The 16,034-nt window shown below is 35.5% G+C and overlaps 2 non-coding genes across 2 annotated transcripts; both read right to left on the bottom strand.

The window, feature by feature from the left end:
- Positions 1-501: 501 nt before the first annotated feature.
- LOC141604385 (small nucleolar RNA R71) lies at positions 502-608 on the bottom strand. The gene has a single exon (XR_012526087.1). It is a non-coding gene; the product is annotated as a small nucleolar RNA R71 (small nucleolar RNA).
- A 14,603-nt stretch (positions 609-15,211) lies between these two features.
- Positions 15,212-15,318, bottom strand: LOC141603239 (small nucleolar RNA R71). Its single transcript, XR_012525130.1, has one exon. It is a non-coding gene; the product is annotated as a small nucleolar RNA R71 (small nucleolar RNA).
- Positions 15,319-16,034: the final 716 nt, after the last annotated feature.

Raw genomic sequence — 16,034 nt, 5'->3', positions numbered from 1 at the left:
GCTAGAAGAACTTTGAGAGGTATTGGTGAGGTTGTAGATATTAAACCAAACACTATTGAGTTCGTCAACCTTTTTGCAAGAGAAGGTGAGGAGAACCCAACACAAAATCCAACACAAAATCAACCCACAATGCCTAAATTTTCATCACATTCCGTACCAACCGAGGAGAACCTACCCAATGGTACTCCCACACCACAACACTTCACCGGAAATTTTATTGCCAAATCCGCATTTATCCAATTAGTCGAAAGAAGCCAATTTTGGGGGATGCCTACTGAAGACCCTCACTCTCACATGGATACTTTTTGTGACTATTGTGATGCGATTTCACAAACCGGTGTAACTCAAGACCAAATTCGATGGGTCTTATTTCCTTTTTCTCTAATCGGCACCGCAAAATAATGCTTGAAAAGCCTTGATAAGGCTACTCTTGGAATTGACTCTTGTAAGAAGTTGGCTGTAACTTTCTACCAAAAATTCTACCCTCCGGAAAAGACTAACATGCTAAGAGCTCAAATTACGGGTTTTAAGCAAAGGGATGAAGAATATTTGTATGAAGCTTGGGAGCGATTCAAAGGAATTTGTCGCTCATGTCCTCATCATGGACTTAGCGAGTGGTTCTTGGTACAACAATTTTGGAATGGTCTTTATGAAGACTCAAGAAACATTCTCAACATGGGATCAAATGCTATGTTCACCGAAGTTGACGATAATCAAACTTGGAACAAGATTGAGGAAATGGCGGTCCATAATTCACAATATAGTAGACCTCGCAAGGCTACTAGAGGAGGAAAGCATAAAGTGGACTCTATTACTCAATTGGGTGCTCAACTTAGTGCTCATATTGATAACATTAACTTGAAGTTTGAAAAGGCTATGGCTACACTTGAACAAGCCTCAAAATCACCAAAGCATCATGTTAATGCCATGGTAGCATCTTCATCAATCCCAAGTGGGATATGTGAGAATTGTGGAACTTTGGGACATGACCAAAGTGAATGTAGGGGAACAAATGAACAAGTGAATGCTTTTCAAGCATACAAGAGTCGTACCCCTTATTCCAATTATTACAATGAAAACACCAAATTTCACCCAAATCTCTCATACAAAAGCCAAAATGTTCAAAACCCTCAACAAACATACACCCCACCTCCCATGAGAAACCAAAATCGAAGACCCTTTTTCAACCAAAACCAAGGTTACCAAAATCAAACTCCATACAATCAACAAAATGACCAAGGTTTTGATGTTCAAAAAGCGGTCCTTCAAATGCAAAAGAATCAACAAGATTTTTTCACTCAAATGCAAAAAGATAGCCATGCAAAGGACATCACCATCAACAACATCCTAGCCCACACAAAAATGTTGGAAACTCAATTGACCCGACTAGCATCTTCGAACTCTCAAAGACAAAAGGGGCAATTAACACCTCGAGGTAATCCCCCAAGACATGAAACGGTTAGTGCCATTCAATTGAGGAGTGGTACGAGATATGAAGGACCAAAGAAGCAAGTTGAGGATGAAGTTGTGGAAGCTAGTGACAAAGAAGAAATTTTGCAAAACTCTAAGGAAGATTAACCAACAAAAGAAAAAGTTTCAAAGAAAAGTCAAGAAAAGGCCAAGGAGAAAGAGCCCATTGTGATTAGACTTCCCTTCCCAACTCGTCAAGCTAAGCCTAAGTTTGATGACCAACTTGGGAAATTCATGGAAATTGTGAAGAATTTGGAAGTCTCGATTCCTTTTACGGAATTAACCAATCACGTGCCGGCCTATGCAAAGTACATGAAGGACATCCTTACGAAAAAGAAGTCGATCCGGAAGCTTGAGACTATCGCCTTCACTAAGGTGAGTAGTGAAATCCTTCAAGGGAGTTCACCTCCAAAACTTAAAGACCCGGGAAGCTTCTCAATACCGTGTACCATTGGCGAAACCACGATCAACAAGGCTAGGGATGGGAGAGCTTAAATGTACCAACATCACACTCCTAATGGCCGATAGATCGACGAAGACACCATTAGGGATATGGGAAGATGTTCCCATGAGAATCGGCAAATTCTTCATCCCGGTGGACTTTGTCATTGTTGACATGGAAGAAAACTCCAATATTCCGATCATCCTCGGTAGACCTTTCTTGCACACCGCGGGTGCGGTGATAGATGTGAAGCACAGAGAGCTTACTCTAGAAGTGGGAGACGAGACCATAACTTTCAATCTTGACAAGACCATGAGAGCTCCCCATTTACATGAACCATGCTTTATGGTTGATCACTATAGCCGGAAGGATGATAGAAAGAAGTCGGAATTCCAATGGAAAAAGAAAGTTGATAATGCTCCATTAAAAGAGCAAGAGAATAGCAACAAGGAGAGCTTGAAAAGCTCACCCATGACAAGTGAAGAAGATGGCCTCATTGGCCAAGAAAACAAAGAAGGAGAGTTGTCTCTATCAACTCAAAAAAATTTTAATGATCAAGTAGACGAAGTTTGCGGTCTTTGGGATGATGAGTTCGAAGGTATATTCAATTCCTACATTGGTAATGCTATGAACCAAGACCATCATGGAGAACAACAAGTGCAAAGATCTATTGAGGACCTTTATCATGATAATGAACAAGCTTTTAACTACTTCTTCAAGGGTTTAGTAACATAAACAACACCTTGAACATGCCCCCTTGACATCTCACATTTGATGAGAGTTTGGTGGAGTCTTCCCTAAACCACCATTTGTAAATATTCTAACTCCCTAACTTGCATTTAAATTTTTACATTGCATTTTTGTCATTTTTGGATTTATATTTCTGTGCCTTGATCAAGATATTCATCATTTTTTAGAGAAGTGAGGGAGGGACTTATGATTTCATTAATGTGTAGTGCTTTGACTTAGTGTGGGGATAGCAATTGGCTAGGCTATTAATACCTTTGTAGTGCCCCCACGATGAAGAACACGAGAATTGAAGAATGAAAATGTTACGGGTTATTCAGTACCCACGGATGGACCTGAATCCGTGTGGACAATGAAGAATCCAAGCGGCCAAAAAGAGAATCAGCTCGTCCTGAGGAATCCGCTCGTCCAATATCACCAGACGCCCGTCTGGTAGAGCTGCAGAATTCAAAAAAATGGTCTTTCGCAGAATCCGAGCGTCTCAATTTAGAATCCGCTCGTCTGATATAGGACGCTCGTCTTACAGAGAAGACGCTCGTCTTTCTGCTGTTGAATTTTAAAGAATCACCCTGTAACAGAATCCGAGCGTCCGTGCAGGAAGACGCTCATCTCAAATTGAAGAATCCGCTCGTCTTTCCTGAAAAACGCTCGTCCTGTGGCGTCATACCCTGAGGCAAAACACAAAGAATTCGAGCGTCCCAATCCTTAGTCCGCTCGTCCCCTGCTGCTATTTCAAAAATAACGGGTCTTTTAAACCCTTATTCCCTCATTCATTTTCACTTTTTCTACATTCAAACACTACCCAAAACCCAAAAACCCTCATCTTCTACGTCAACAAAACCAAATTTCCTCAACCAAATTCAACAAAATCAAATCCAAACTTCCTCACAACAAAAATTAATCACTCCTTTTGCAACAACAATTGATTCAAACACCAAAATCTTCAACTTTTGAGTCGATTTTTTAAGATACAAAGCAACATTCTTTCATCTTAAATCGATTTAGGCATAACTAAAAATTGAAGATTTCAATCTTTCTTTGGTGTAATCAAGAATGGCAAAAACTAAAGTAGGTAACAAGGCGCCGCCAAAGAAGACACTTTCAAAAAGACAACAAACCCTTCAAGCAAAACAATTGTCAAAGGCATTGGTAGTCCATGAGGCAAGGTTGGAGGTTCAACATGTTGGGAAATGTGTCCTCAACAATAGTGCGATCACATGATTTAAATATCATTATAAAATCTCATATAAAGAATACGTGAGGGATGATTATTTATAAAGTCGACTGACCGTCATTAATCGGTAATGATTGGTGACTAGAGTTTGACATTCTTTGTCGTGTGACGGTGGTGGTCGATTGATCCCTTAAGGTCACACCTAAAGGACAATTCCCTTAATGGATAAATTGATTAATTGTATGACGATACGAGGTAATCAATTCCTTAAAAGTGAACAATTTACTTGTGAGAGAGAATATTAATATCTTATTGTAATGGGATTAAATAAGATTTATTTTAGTAATAAAAATGCATTATTACTAAAATTGCTTATTGTTTGAGAAACAATAGAGATTAGAATGAATGGTTAATTATAATTACAAGATGTTGTGAATTATAATTTTATGACTCATTTTATTTATGTGATCAAGTATCACTAGTCAATTTATTGTATGTAATTTAATTAATTTCTAAAATGATATTTATGGGATAAATATGCATTAAATTAATTAATAACATGTAAAATACTACATGTGACATATTGTGTGACAAATGACAAATTGACAAAATAAAATGGTAGTCCATTTTAAGAGCATGGACCGAATGGAGGGAGTTAAAATGGTGTAAGATTGATTTATTTTATGATAAATAAATCATAGGCATTGCTTTTATAGCCTTACACCTATCTTACAAAGCCTTACACAATTGTGCATTGTGAAGACCAAAAGGAAAAAGCAAGATTCCCCTCTTGGTCCCCTCCCACACGGCTCACCTATTCAAATGGGGACTTTTGTCCTCATTTTTCCTCTAACACTCATTCACAAAATCTACATGCAAGCTTTTCTCTTCCTTCTCTCTAGATCTCTCCAACAAGTTTTTGGAGATTTACAAGTTTTGTTCATCATTTCTAATATCAAAACAATATTACTAGTGTAGTAGTAATAAGAATATTAGAATCATTTTAAGGATACTAGTATAATAATCTAGTTAATTAGTATACTAGTTTAAGGGTAAGTCTTGGGTGCAATCTAAGGAGGATTTCTATACTTGGGATCTTGGAAGATCATCCATCATTATAAGCTCAAGAACAAGTGAAGGAAGGTGACCTTACTTGTGCCCATATTTTCGAACCAATCTACAATGTAAGGAACATTGTTTTTCTCATAAATCTTTCATTTTGTTATGCATGCACTAGATCTAAAGAACATATAATTAATAAGTTAATTAGTTCACTATTAGAGGAGTCTAATAATAGGTATATGAACCTAACAAGTGGTATCGGAGCATAGGATGTTGCATGCATAATCGGTTATTGTTTTTCCGAGTTAAAAGGTTAACATATAAAACTAAAAATTTGTGATTTATGAGCATAAGCCACGAAATCACTATGCATGTTATATATTCTGGTCCTAAAATGTTTTTATGTCATTTTTATGATTCATGGAAATTTATTGCTCATTTTAAGGATTTTTGGTCATTTTATTACATTTTTATGACTAAAATGGGAATTAAAATGCTAAAAATAGTTAAATTTCGTTTCTGACCTTGAAAAATTTATATGACCTCACATGCATATTTTACAAGTTGTGTGTAAAAGGACGAGTTAATTTGATTAATTTTGCATGATTTATGATTTTTATGAGATAAAAATGGATTAAAAGAGGTAAAATGGTTAAAAATAGTAAAATTTCGAATTAAGCCATGATATTTTAATATGATGTCACATGCAAGATTTACAGAGAGTATGTAAATTTCTAGATTTAAATATCTTCTTTAGCATGATTTATGGATTTTTGAGTAAAAATGGCATAAATAGTGACTATTTTAGCAAAAATTAGCTAAAACGTATTGCATGGCTTGATAAAATTATTTTAAGTTGCATTAATATCCCACTAATCAGATCTAAAGTTATAAAAATTATTGGTTTAATTTTCATATATTTTATACATTTTATGAGATAAAACCGATAAAAATGCAACTATATTTTCTCAAAATTAATTCGAAAATTTTAACCATGATTTTTGACATTATGAGGGTCATGGAATTTTTCCAGAATGTTCAAAAATTTAAAATTCAAATTTTGAAACTTTTATGAATTAATTTGGATTTATTTCATATAAATTATGATTTTAAGGTCAAAAATGAGCATAAAATTAAATCAAGTTGAATTATTGTCAAAAATTAAGTGATGACTAATTTTTGAGTCCTAAAATGTGTTAGGATAATTAACTTGATCTTAGATGTGATTTAAGTGTTAATTAGTGATTTTAAAAGGTTATTATCACGCATTTCCATGAAACCGGTTTATATGTACGACATAAGTTAAATAGGGTGATTTGGCATATCATTTTGCATGATAGGTACATATTATAATGCTGCATATTTCAATTGTTGAATGTCTTTTATTTATATAATTTTGAATTATGTAATTTAATCTTAGTATGGCCTTAGTTTAATCAATATTACCCGTAATGAAAGGGAATATTGATTCGGTTGTAATTTAATGTGATCTCGAATCACTTTTATTTTTTATTTCATTAGTTTTTCATTTTACAAATGTATAATAGGAATAGCTTTGTATTTTTTATTATTATTTGTAATTATGGAGCATCTTCAAGACGGTGCCATTCGGAAAGGTGATCCGACAAAGACGGTGTCTTGGGAGGCGTGCCATTTGAAGAATCAAGGGACCAAAGGAGTTGGTTTCCGAATATGTAATAGATTATTTGATTTTCTATTTTTAGGAAGGCCATACTAGGAATTTTATTTATTGCTTTGCATTTCTTTTAATATGTTGCATGCATAGCCAAATCGCCATAACAACACATGCATGTCATATCGAGTTATCGACCGTGTCAATTATAATTATCGTAGTTCACCGCTTTAGTTCACTTAAAACGTGATAGATAATAAATTGACAAGACCTCTCACATATAATAATTGAGATAAAGCCTTACCAAATAGTAGAAACTCATGAAGTACCAATTTCGCAAGGGAGTTAATCCGGCTTCACCGTAATACAAACCTTGTTACGTTGGCGAAGTGGGGTAGTAAAATGTTATTACATCGAAATTTGGATTGAGCTCAACGGAAGTATTGTTGACCGTAGTCGCATGTGTTCCGGGCTAAAGATGAGAATTAGAGTAATTTTTATTGACCGAGAATTCTAAAAGTAGAATCGATTAAAGAGTTAATCCACCGAGTTATATTAATAATGGATGAATCGGCTCACCGTGCCCGAGTTGATATGAACTTGGATCTCGGAATCATTTATGTAGTTGGGTGGAGGTCACTATATAAATGCAATGCTTGTAGTTAAATTTACGAGTATTATTAAAACGATAGATGTTAATTATTTCCTTCATTTCCGTTTTTGTAGTTAATTATACGCAATGAATTCATCTAATACTCCTACACCAATCACCGTTGAAACATGGCTCCAATCATACGATGACAAATGCTCCGATTATGACAATGAAACGATTAGAGAATTACGCATTGGCATTGGTCAGGATGGAAATTTTTGCTTCTTTACTACCTCCACTCCACCCACTCCAATATTATTGCCCACCACCTTGAAAAGAAATTCTTGTGAAGAAAATCTTACAAAGCCTAAGGAATCCTTGTTTGAAGAAACAATGAGGAATATCAAATTGAGTGGGAGTTCTAGCAAGAGTGTCCTTGCAAATGAAAGGAGTTTTGGTATTAATAAAGGGAAGGCAAAAATGGGCGAGAAACCCAAACCTGATTATAAATTGGAAATGGATAGTGGAACTACCAAGACCAAGACCAAGACCAAGAAGGGTGCCAAATCCTATGAGGAATGTCATTATTGTAATGTCATGGGCCATTGGAAGCGAAATTGCCCCATGTATTTAGAAGATATCAAAGTTGGGCTTGTTACTCCAAGTGGGACTTGGAAATGTGGAAAAGCTAAACAAGAGTGATATGAATTTGCGATAATGAAAGGGAGCTCGGGTAGCCGCCACTTCAAGAGAAATTTATATACTTGTTTTTGCTAATAGCTTTGAGTTATGATTTACATAATTGTTATTATGTTCCCACTTATTCTAAAACATTATTTCCATGTGAGACATGAAATGATCTATATTTTGTCCTCAAAGACAATTATTGTATTTTATTGAAAATAGACGTGGATGTGAGCCATGTCACTTATCTTTATGATACACAAGTTTTAGACAGTTCCAACTCATGTAAAGATATCTACATAATACGCACCAAAAGACTCATAACAAGTAATCCAAATGATTTGTACATTTGATTTTTCAATTAGGTTACGTAAATGAGAAACGCATTAAAATGCTAGTGTCGACTAGAATTATTAGACCATTTGATTTTCAATCATATGGAATATGCGAATCTTGTCTCCTTTGCAATATAATTTGTACTTCCTTTAGTGGTAAAGGGACACAAGCAAGTGATTTGTTGAGACTAATACATGCCGATGTATGTGTTCTAATGAGCATCACCGCAAGGGGAATTTATGACTACTTCGTCACTTTTACCAATGATTCAAGTAGATAAGGGTATATTTACTTAATCAAATAAAAGGTAAAACATTTGAGAGATTTGAGAAGTTTCTTAAATGACGTAGAGAACCAATTGAATAAAGTTCTAAGCATTACGACCCAATCGTAGTGGCAAAGATCTAAGTAATAAATTTGATTTATTAAAGATGGATTATGACCTAGCGTCACTACCCATAAGATCAAACTAATATGAGTCGGTTTGAGTTGATAAACTCAATTTTGGGAATTTGCAATCCAAAACGGACAAGTAATTCAAATTGGATGGTCAACCATGAGATACATAGAATAGAGAGTCTATTAAACCAAATAACATGGATCGATGTCATATTATATGTATCAAGCGCCATGTTAGGATGGCCTTTTGAATGCTAATACATAGTCTGGATAAAATCCTAATACTCCGTTAAATATATATGTTTGTGACTCACAAAACTATCTCTCAAGAAGATAGATGTATTTCTGAGAGATAGAGTGGGAGAAGATTGTATCGTCACAAACATCTCTTATAGTTGAAATGTTACTTTGTGAAAGTAATTGAATTATAGAGTGGGAGTTGGTATTGAACTATTATCTATGAAGATAGTATGAGAGCATAGTTCAGTGGGAGTTTATCACACATGTCTTATTGTTTCAAAAATATTACTTTGTGAAAGTGATAGTATCATGACCTTGTTACATACGAGCCGAAGCATTACAATCCGAAAATTGTTGCTCATGAGTAGATTTACTTTAAAGTGAGGGTCTCTGTAAAGGGAAATAGAGCTTTAGAGTACACAAATGCATAAGATTTACATGAAGATGTTGATCAAGATAAATTGTGTTAGGAATTGCCGCATTTCATTTTAATGATGAATGGCAAATAGAATTCGCTTTTCTAAAATGGGAATTTAGAGAAGGAAGTGTTTGAAACACAAAACCTTAGATGAAGATCTAAGAATCCTAACATATTATGCGTAGCTATCTTAAGTGATCACAATATGGTCTTAAGCTAGCATTAAAGGATTATACTTTTCGTTCATGTGATTATAGTGAATTGTTTCATTCACATGATTGAAGAATCATGATATACATGAAGTTAAGTGGGAGTTAGAATTGTTTCTCCATGTCATATATGATGATAACATATTACTTATTGAGAATAATATACCAATGATCTCTTCTGGTAAGAGTAATTGGGAGACATGGAAAGGGATGCAAAGTATTCTAGATTTTGAATCTATGTGAGAGAATATTGGCATAGAGTTGAGAGTCTTATGAGGATAAGATATTTCACATCTGTTGTACAACAACAAAGTTGAATGGCTTATTCATGATGATGAAAGTGGAATTACTATGAGGGAATCATAGTCGTTCACTGAACCCATTAAGTTGTTGATTACATGAAATCGATTGCTAATGTTTCCGCCATTAGAACGATTATGTATGCCAATGACGCTTTTCTTGTGATGTACCATATGCTAGGTGCATGATGAGTCAATAATAAGTTAATTCATAAGATGGGCTTGTGAAAGCCTTAAAGTACAATTGATGACTTGTACACATGTTTGGATGATAAACTAAGTTAAGGTGTTGAAGGGTTGCACAAACTTTAGTTTCCAAGCTTGAAATGATTTGATGAAATCCTAAGCTAATGTTATTGACTAAGGAGTAAGAAACTAAGAAAAGTGTTTTAGTTTCACGCATTGCAAATTCTACAAAAGGATTCTAAGTAAATAGTGATTAAATGGTCAACGTAGGGATTAAGGGTGAATCTCTCTACAAATGACTTTATCACAAGTTATGCGATAACAGTGGGAGCTTCTTTCAAGTTAAAGAGCTCGGGTCTAGTATGAAGTCTAGACATATACTTAGAGAAATTCATGTTATTAAGAGATGACATTGAATGGAAGGAAATAGCAATTAATTAAGTTGGAATATATGGATATTGGGTATATCCACTTTCCAAGCTTTTATTGCATTTAAACTAGTGTTGATAATACACTAGAGATTATAGAATATGAAGTAGTAATAGTGTATTGACTATTCATATGTGATAATCACATTTATCGTTTGAGTTTTATTAAACTCACCCGCTACTTTGTCGTATCCGAATGGGTTGTAGAGACAAATTGAACCCCATTAAAGTGAACTGGATTGACATGGTATTCGCCCCTAGTTACTTATATGAGGTGACGTCTCGAAGTGACTAGAGTGTGATGCGATTGATGGCAAGTTCAAGTGCCATAGAGTCATATGGGATGACTAGTCGATCACATAGACAGAATGTATGGGACAATCGTCGGGCGCTGACCGCTTATAGAGTTACGGTAATTCATAAAGCCTGGTCGTGGCAAGAGCTACTATAGTATTCTTATGAGTCAATTCTTTTGACTAGAGACTATTCGCCCAAGTTGGCACAACTTCGGATTAGCTTTGATTTATACTCTACGATTTCTTAAACGAGGTCAAACTGGGTATATTTTGGGTTATGATGGATGTGGTGAACGAAGGGAATAGGGCGATAGGAATTGTCCACCCCTTGTCAGGGTTGTTTGAAATCTCAAGGCCACTCGAGGAGAAGTTAACTGGAAATGCGTGGCCACGCTCGGAAGGTATCTTTGATAGATAATTCCGGTCAGACAGTTAATCTCCAGATCGAGAAAACCACTCAAGATATGATCAAATGTAAGTACGACCTGCAAGACACCTTGCATTGAGTGGGAGATTGTAATAGGACAAGAGAATTGGTGACGCACACTTGTCGAGGACAAGTGGGAGATTGTTGGGAAATGTGTCCTCAACAATAGTGCGATCACATGATTTAAATATCATTATAAAATCTCATATAAAGAATACGTGAGGGATGATTATTTATAAAGTCGACTGACCGTCATTAATCGGTAATGATTGGCTGACTAGAGTTTGACATTACTGTCGTGTGACGGTGGTGGTCAGTTGATCCCTTAAGGTCACACCTAAAGGACAATTCCCTTAATGGATAAATTGATTAATTGTATGACGATACGAGGTAATCAATTCCTTAAAAGTGAACAATTTACTTGTGAGAGAGAATATTAATATCTTATTGTAATGGGATTAAATAAGATTTATTTTAGTAATAAAAATGCATTATTACTAAAATTGCTTATTGTTTGAGAAACAATAGAGATTAGAATGAATGGTTAATTATAATTACAAGATGTTGTGAATTATAATTTTATGACTCATTTTATTTATGTGATCAAGTATCACTAGTCAATTTATTGTATGTAATTTAATTAATTTCTAAAATGATATTTATGGGATAAATATGCATTAAATTAATTAATAACATGTAAAATACTACATGTGACATATTGTGTGACAAATGACAAATTGACAAAATAAAATGGTAGTCCATTTTAAGAGCATGGACCGAATGGAGGGAGTTAAAATGGTGTAAGATTGATTTATTTTATGATAAATAAATCATAGGCATTGCTTTTATAGCCTTACACCTATCTTACAAAGCCTTACACAATTGTGCATTGTGAAGACCAAAAGGAAAAAGCAAGATTCCCCTCTTGGTCCCCTCCCACACGGCTCACCTATTCAAATGGGGACTTTTGTCCTCATTTTTCCTCTAACACTCATTCACAAAATCTACATGCAAGCTTTTCTCTTCCTTCTCTCTAGATCTCTCCAACAAGTTTTTGGAGATTTACAAGTTTTGTTCATCATTTCTAATATCAAAACAATATTACTAGTGTAGTAGTAATAAGAATATTAGAATCATTTTAAGGATACTAGTATAATAATCTAGTTAATTAGTATACTAGTTTAAGGGTAAGTCTTGGGTGCAATCTAAGGAGGATTTCTATACTTGGGATCTTGGAAGATCATCCATCATTATAAGCTCAAGAACAAGTGAAGGAAGGTGACCTTACTTGTGCCCATAATTTCGAACCAATCTACAATGTAAGGAACATTGTTTTTCTCATAAATCTTTCATTTTGTTATGCATGCACTAGATCTAAAGAACATATAATTAATAAGTTAATTAGTTCACTATTAGAGGAGTCTAATAATAGGTATATGAACCTAACACAACAAGGTCCCCCTATGGAAGCTACAACATCAACAACTCCGGTCATTGAGCAATTATCCAATTATCCGGAGGTAATTTTCACTTCCGACTCTCATAGGGATAAATTTGTTCTCTTTGCTAAGAAGACCATTATGCCTACAAAATTTATTTGTGAAGATGCCTTGACAAAGTTGGGTGTTCTTGAACAAACCAAAACCTTCTTTGAGGCTATGGGATTGGGTAAATTGTTTACCATGAAAGAATTGACATACCCCTCCCTCACCTTGGAATTTTTGAGTTCCTTGAAAGTCACAAGGGTGGAGACTAGAACCCACATCGAGTTTCGTCTTGCAAATGCTAATAGACGCTTCACTTATGGCGAATTGAGTAAGATTTTAGGCCTTAGTGATACTGATGTGACCATAATTAGAGCATATTTAGTCCCCGAATTAGCCTTGTTCCCATGCTTTTTAGTGCATATTTGGGTCATTTATTGTCTTTAGTTCTTTGTTTTGCATATTCTTTGAGGTTTTGTGTCCTTGTTAGGAAAGGAGTGCAAACCTTGCATTTTCATGGCAAAATAAAGCTAAATTGATTGAATTCAATGACCAAGCATCAAGGAGAGACAAGATTAGAAGGCCTTTGTACATACTATAGTAGATGGGCAATGATGAGAAAAGATCCTTGCATCCCCGAGGAAATCCTCGAGGATTTTATGAAGAAAAAGGAAGAAAAGAAGAAGGAACGAGACTGCCTGACAATTCGTGCGAATTGCCTAGAAGACGCCCGTCTTCACCCCACAATCCGAGCGTCTTCCTCAGCTGGACGCCCGGGCAAAACCACCGTAGTTTCCCTAAGAGACCGGCAATTCCTCGACAAGGGACTTAATCGTCATTTAAGCCCTTAGTTAACCCTAATTCATACACCTAATCCCCAATATAAATACCCCATTAGTCTAATTAGAAGAGCATGTTCTTCTTAGCAATCTTTAGTGTAGTTAATATCATTCAAATCCCTCTTTAATCTTGTAATCAACATTTAATTAAGTTTTAATACAAGTTTTATTTCCTTAATCTCTCTCTTGTTCATCCTTTATTTTGGGTAATTGAAGATTATTTGGGTTATTATTGGGAGATTGACAACCTTCCAATCAAGCATCAAGTACTTCTTTTATTCTTTGCTTTATTATTGGAATCATTAGTAGGTATAATTCTCTTAATCCCTTTTTAATTATTGTTAATCACTTTCATTTATTCATCATGTTTCACTTTGTTGGTATGATTGACAACCTTGCAATGTTAAACATGATAATGAGTGAGTAGTTTCCTTAGTTAGGGTTAATGGGTAATTAGGGGAAACCAACATGGGAATGATTCATGCTTAAATTAATATGCTTTCATAGTTTATTTGCTTGCTTGTTGTGATCTCAACTTATGCACATGTTATGTTTGATGAAATGTGAGCCTATGAATCCTTGCATTTTTTTACCCATCACCTATCTTTTCAATAAGACTTGTAAGACATAAACCAACTCGAGTCTCATTAGACCATGCATATTGTTGAGTAGGGAAGATTAAGTCGACTTGTAGGTGTTGTACAATCTAATCGATTCGGCTCCGGGACCGAAACTTTCCTAGGATTGTAAGATATAAACCAATTCGATCCATCACAACACTAATTGCTTGCTTATGACTTGAGAATATGTTTGTATGATCAATTACCATGAATCCCCTATGACCCCATGACACCCTAGTGCCTTTTATCAATTGTTTACATCCCTTTTAATTCATCTTGCTTATTTACTGTCGTTGCTATTTAGTTTAGTGATCTTCTACTTCAAACCCCAATTGTGACACCCTTAAGACACCACTAGTTACAATAGAAATCTCATCTCAATTCCCATCCCATGGGATCCGACCTTTACTTGCCTCTTTACTAATTGTAGAGTTGTTGGTGAAGTTATAAATTGTGTTTTGGTCTAGGTGCTCCTAACGACAAGTATTGAAAACTAAACCCCACGAGGGAACACGGCCAATAATGGCGCCGTTGCCGGGGGCGGTGTTAACTTGATTTAGATTTTCTTATATTGTTATTAGTTGTGTCTTTCTTTGCCTTGGGGAAGTAAAACTCCTCAAGGTTTGTTCTAATTGTTTTCGAGTTGTGTGATATTTTGCATGTCTAGAAGGTCACAAGGTGACTTGTTACCCTTTGATCATGAAATTGAAAGAACTTTGACAACCAATAGAAGACTTGCTAGGAGAACTTTGGGAGGTATTGGTGAGGTTGTAGATATTCAACCAAATACTATTGAGTTCATCAACCCTTTTGCAAGAAAAGGTGAGGAGAACCCAACACAAAATCAACCCACAATGCCTAAGTTTTCATCAGATTCCGTACCCACCGAGGAGAACCTACCCAATGGTACTCCCACACCACAACACTTAACTGGAAATTTTATTGCCAAATCCGTATTTATCCAATTAGTCAAAAGAAGCCAATTTGGGGGGATGCCAAGTGAAGACCCTCATTCTCATATGGAGACTTTTTGCGACTATTGTGATGCAATTTCTCAAACCGGTGTAACTCAAGACCAAATTCGATGGGTCTTATTTACTTTTTCTCTAATTGGCACTGCAAAGCAATGGTTGAAAGGCCTTGATAAGGCTACTCTCGGAATTGATTCTTGGAAAAAGTTGGCTCTAGCTTTCTACAAAAAGTTCTATCCACCGGAAAAGACTAACATGCTAAGAGCTCAAATTACGGGCTTTAAGCAAAGGGATGAAGAATCTTTGTATGAAACTTAGGAGCGATTCAAGGGAATTTGTCGTTCATGTCCTCATCATGGACTTAGCGAGTGGTTCTTGGTACAATAATTTTGGAACGGTCTTTATGAAGATTAAAGGAACATTCTCAACATGGGATCAAATTGAATGTTTACCGAAGTTGATGACAATCAAACTTGGAACAAAATTGAGGAAATGGCGGTCCATAACTCACAATATAGTAGACCTCGCAAGGCTACTAGAGGAGGAAAGCATGAAGTGGACTCCATTACTCAATTGGATGCTCAACTTAGTGCTCACATTGATACCATCAATTTGAAGTTTGAAAAAGCTATGGCTAGACTTGAAGAAGCCTCAAAATCACCAAAGCATCATGTTAATGCCATGACGGCATCTTCATCAATCCCAAGTGGGATATCTGAGAATTGTGGAACTTTGGGACATGACCAAAGTGAATGTAGGGGAACAAATGAACAAGTGAATGCTTTCCAAGCATACAAGAGTGGTACCCCTTATTCAAACTATTACAATGAAAACACCAAATTTCATCCAAATCTCTCATACAAAAGCCAAAATGTTCAAAACCCTCAACCAACATACACCCCATCTCCCATGAGAAACCAAAATCAAAGACCCTTTTACAACCAAAACCAAGGTTACCAAAATCAAACTCCATAAAATCAACAAAATGACCAAGGTTTTAATGTTCAAAAAGCGGTCCTCCAAATGCAAAAGAATCAACAAGAGTTTTTCACTCAAATGCAAAAAGATAGTCAAGCAA

Source organism: Silene latifolia, chromosome 9 (genome assembly GCF_048544455.1).
Source record: "Silene latifolia isolate original U9 population chromosome 9, ASM4854445v1, whole genome shotgun sequence".
Classification (NCBI taxonomy): Eukaryota; Viridiplantae; Streptophyta; class Magnoliopsida; order Caryophyllales; family Caryophyllaceae; genus Silene; species Silene latifolia.
This window is presented reverse-complemented; position numbering and strand designations above follow the sequence as displayed.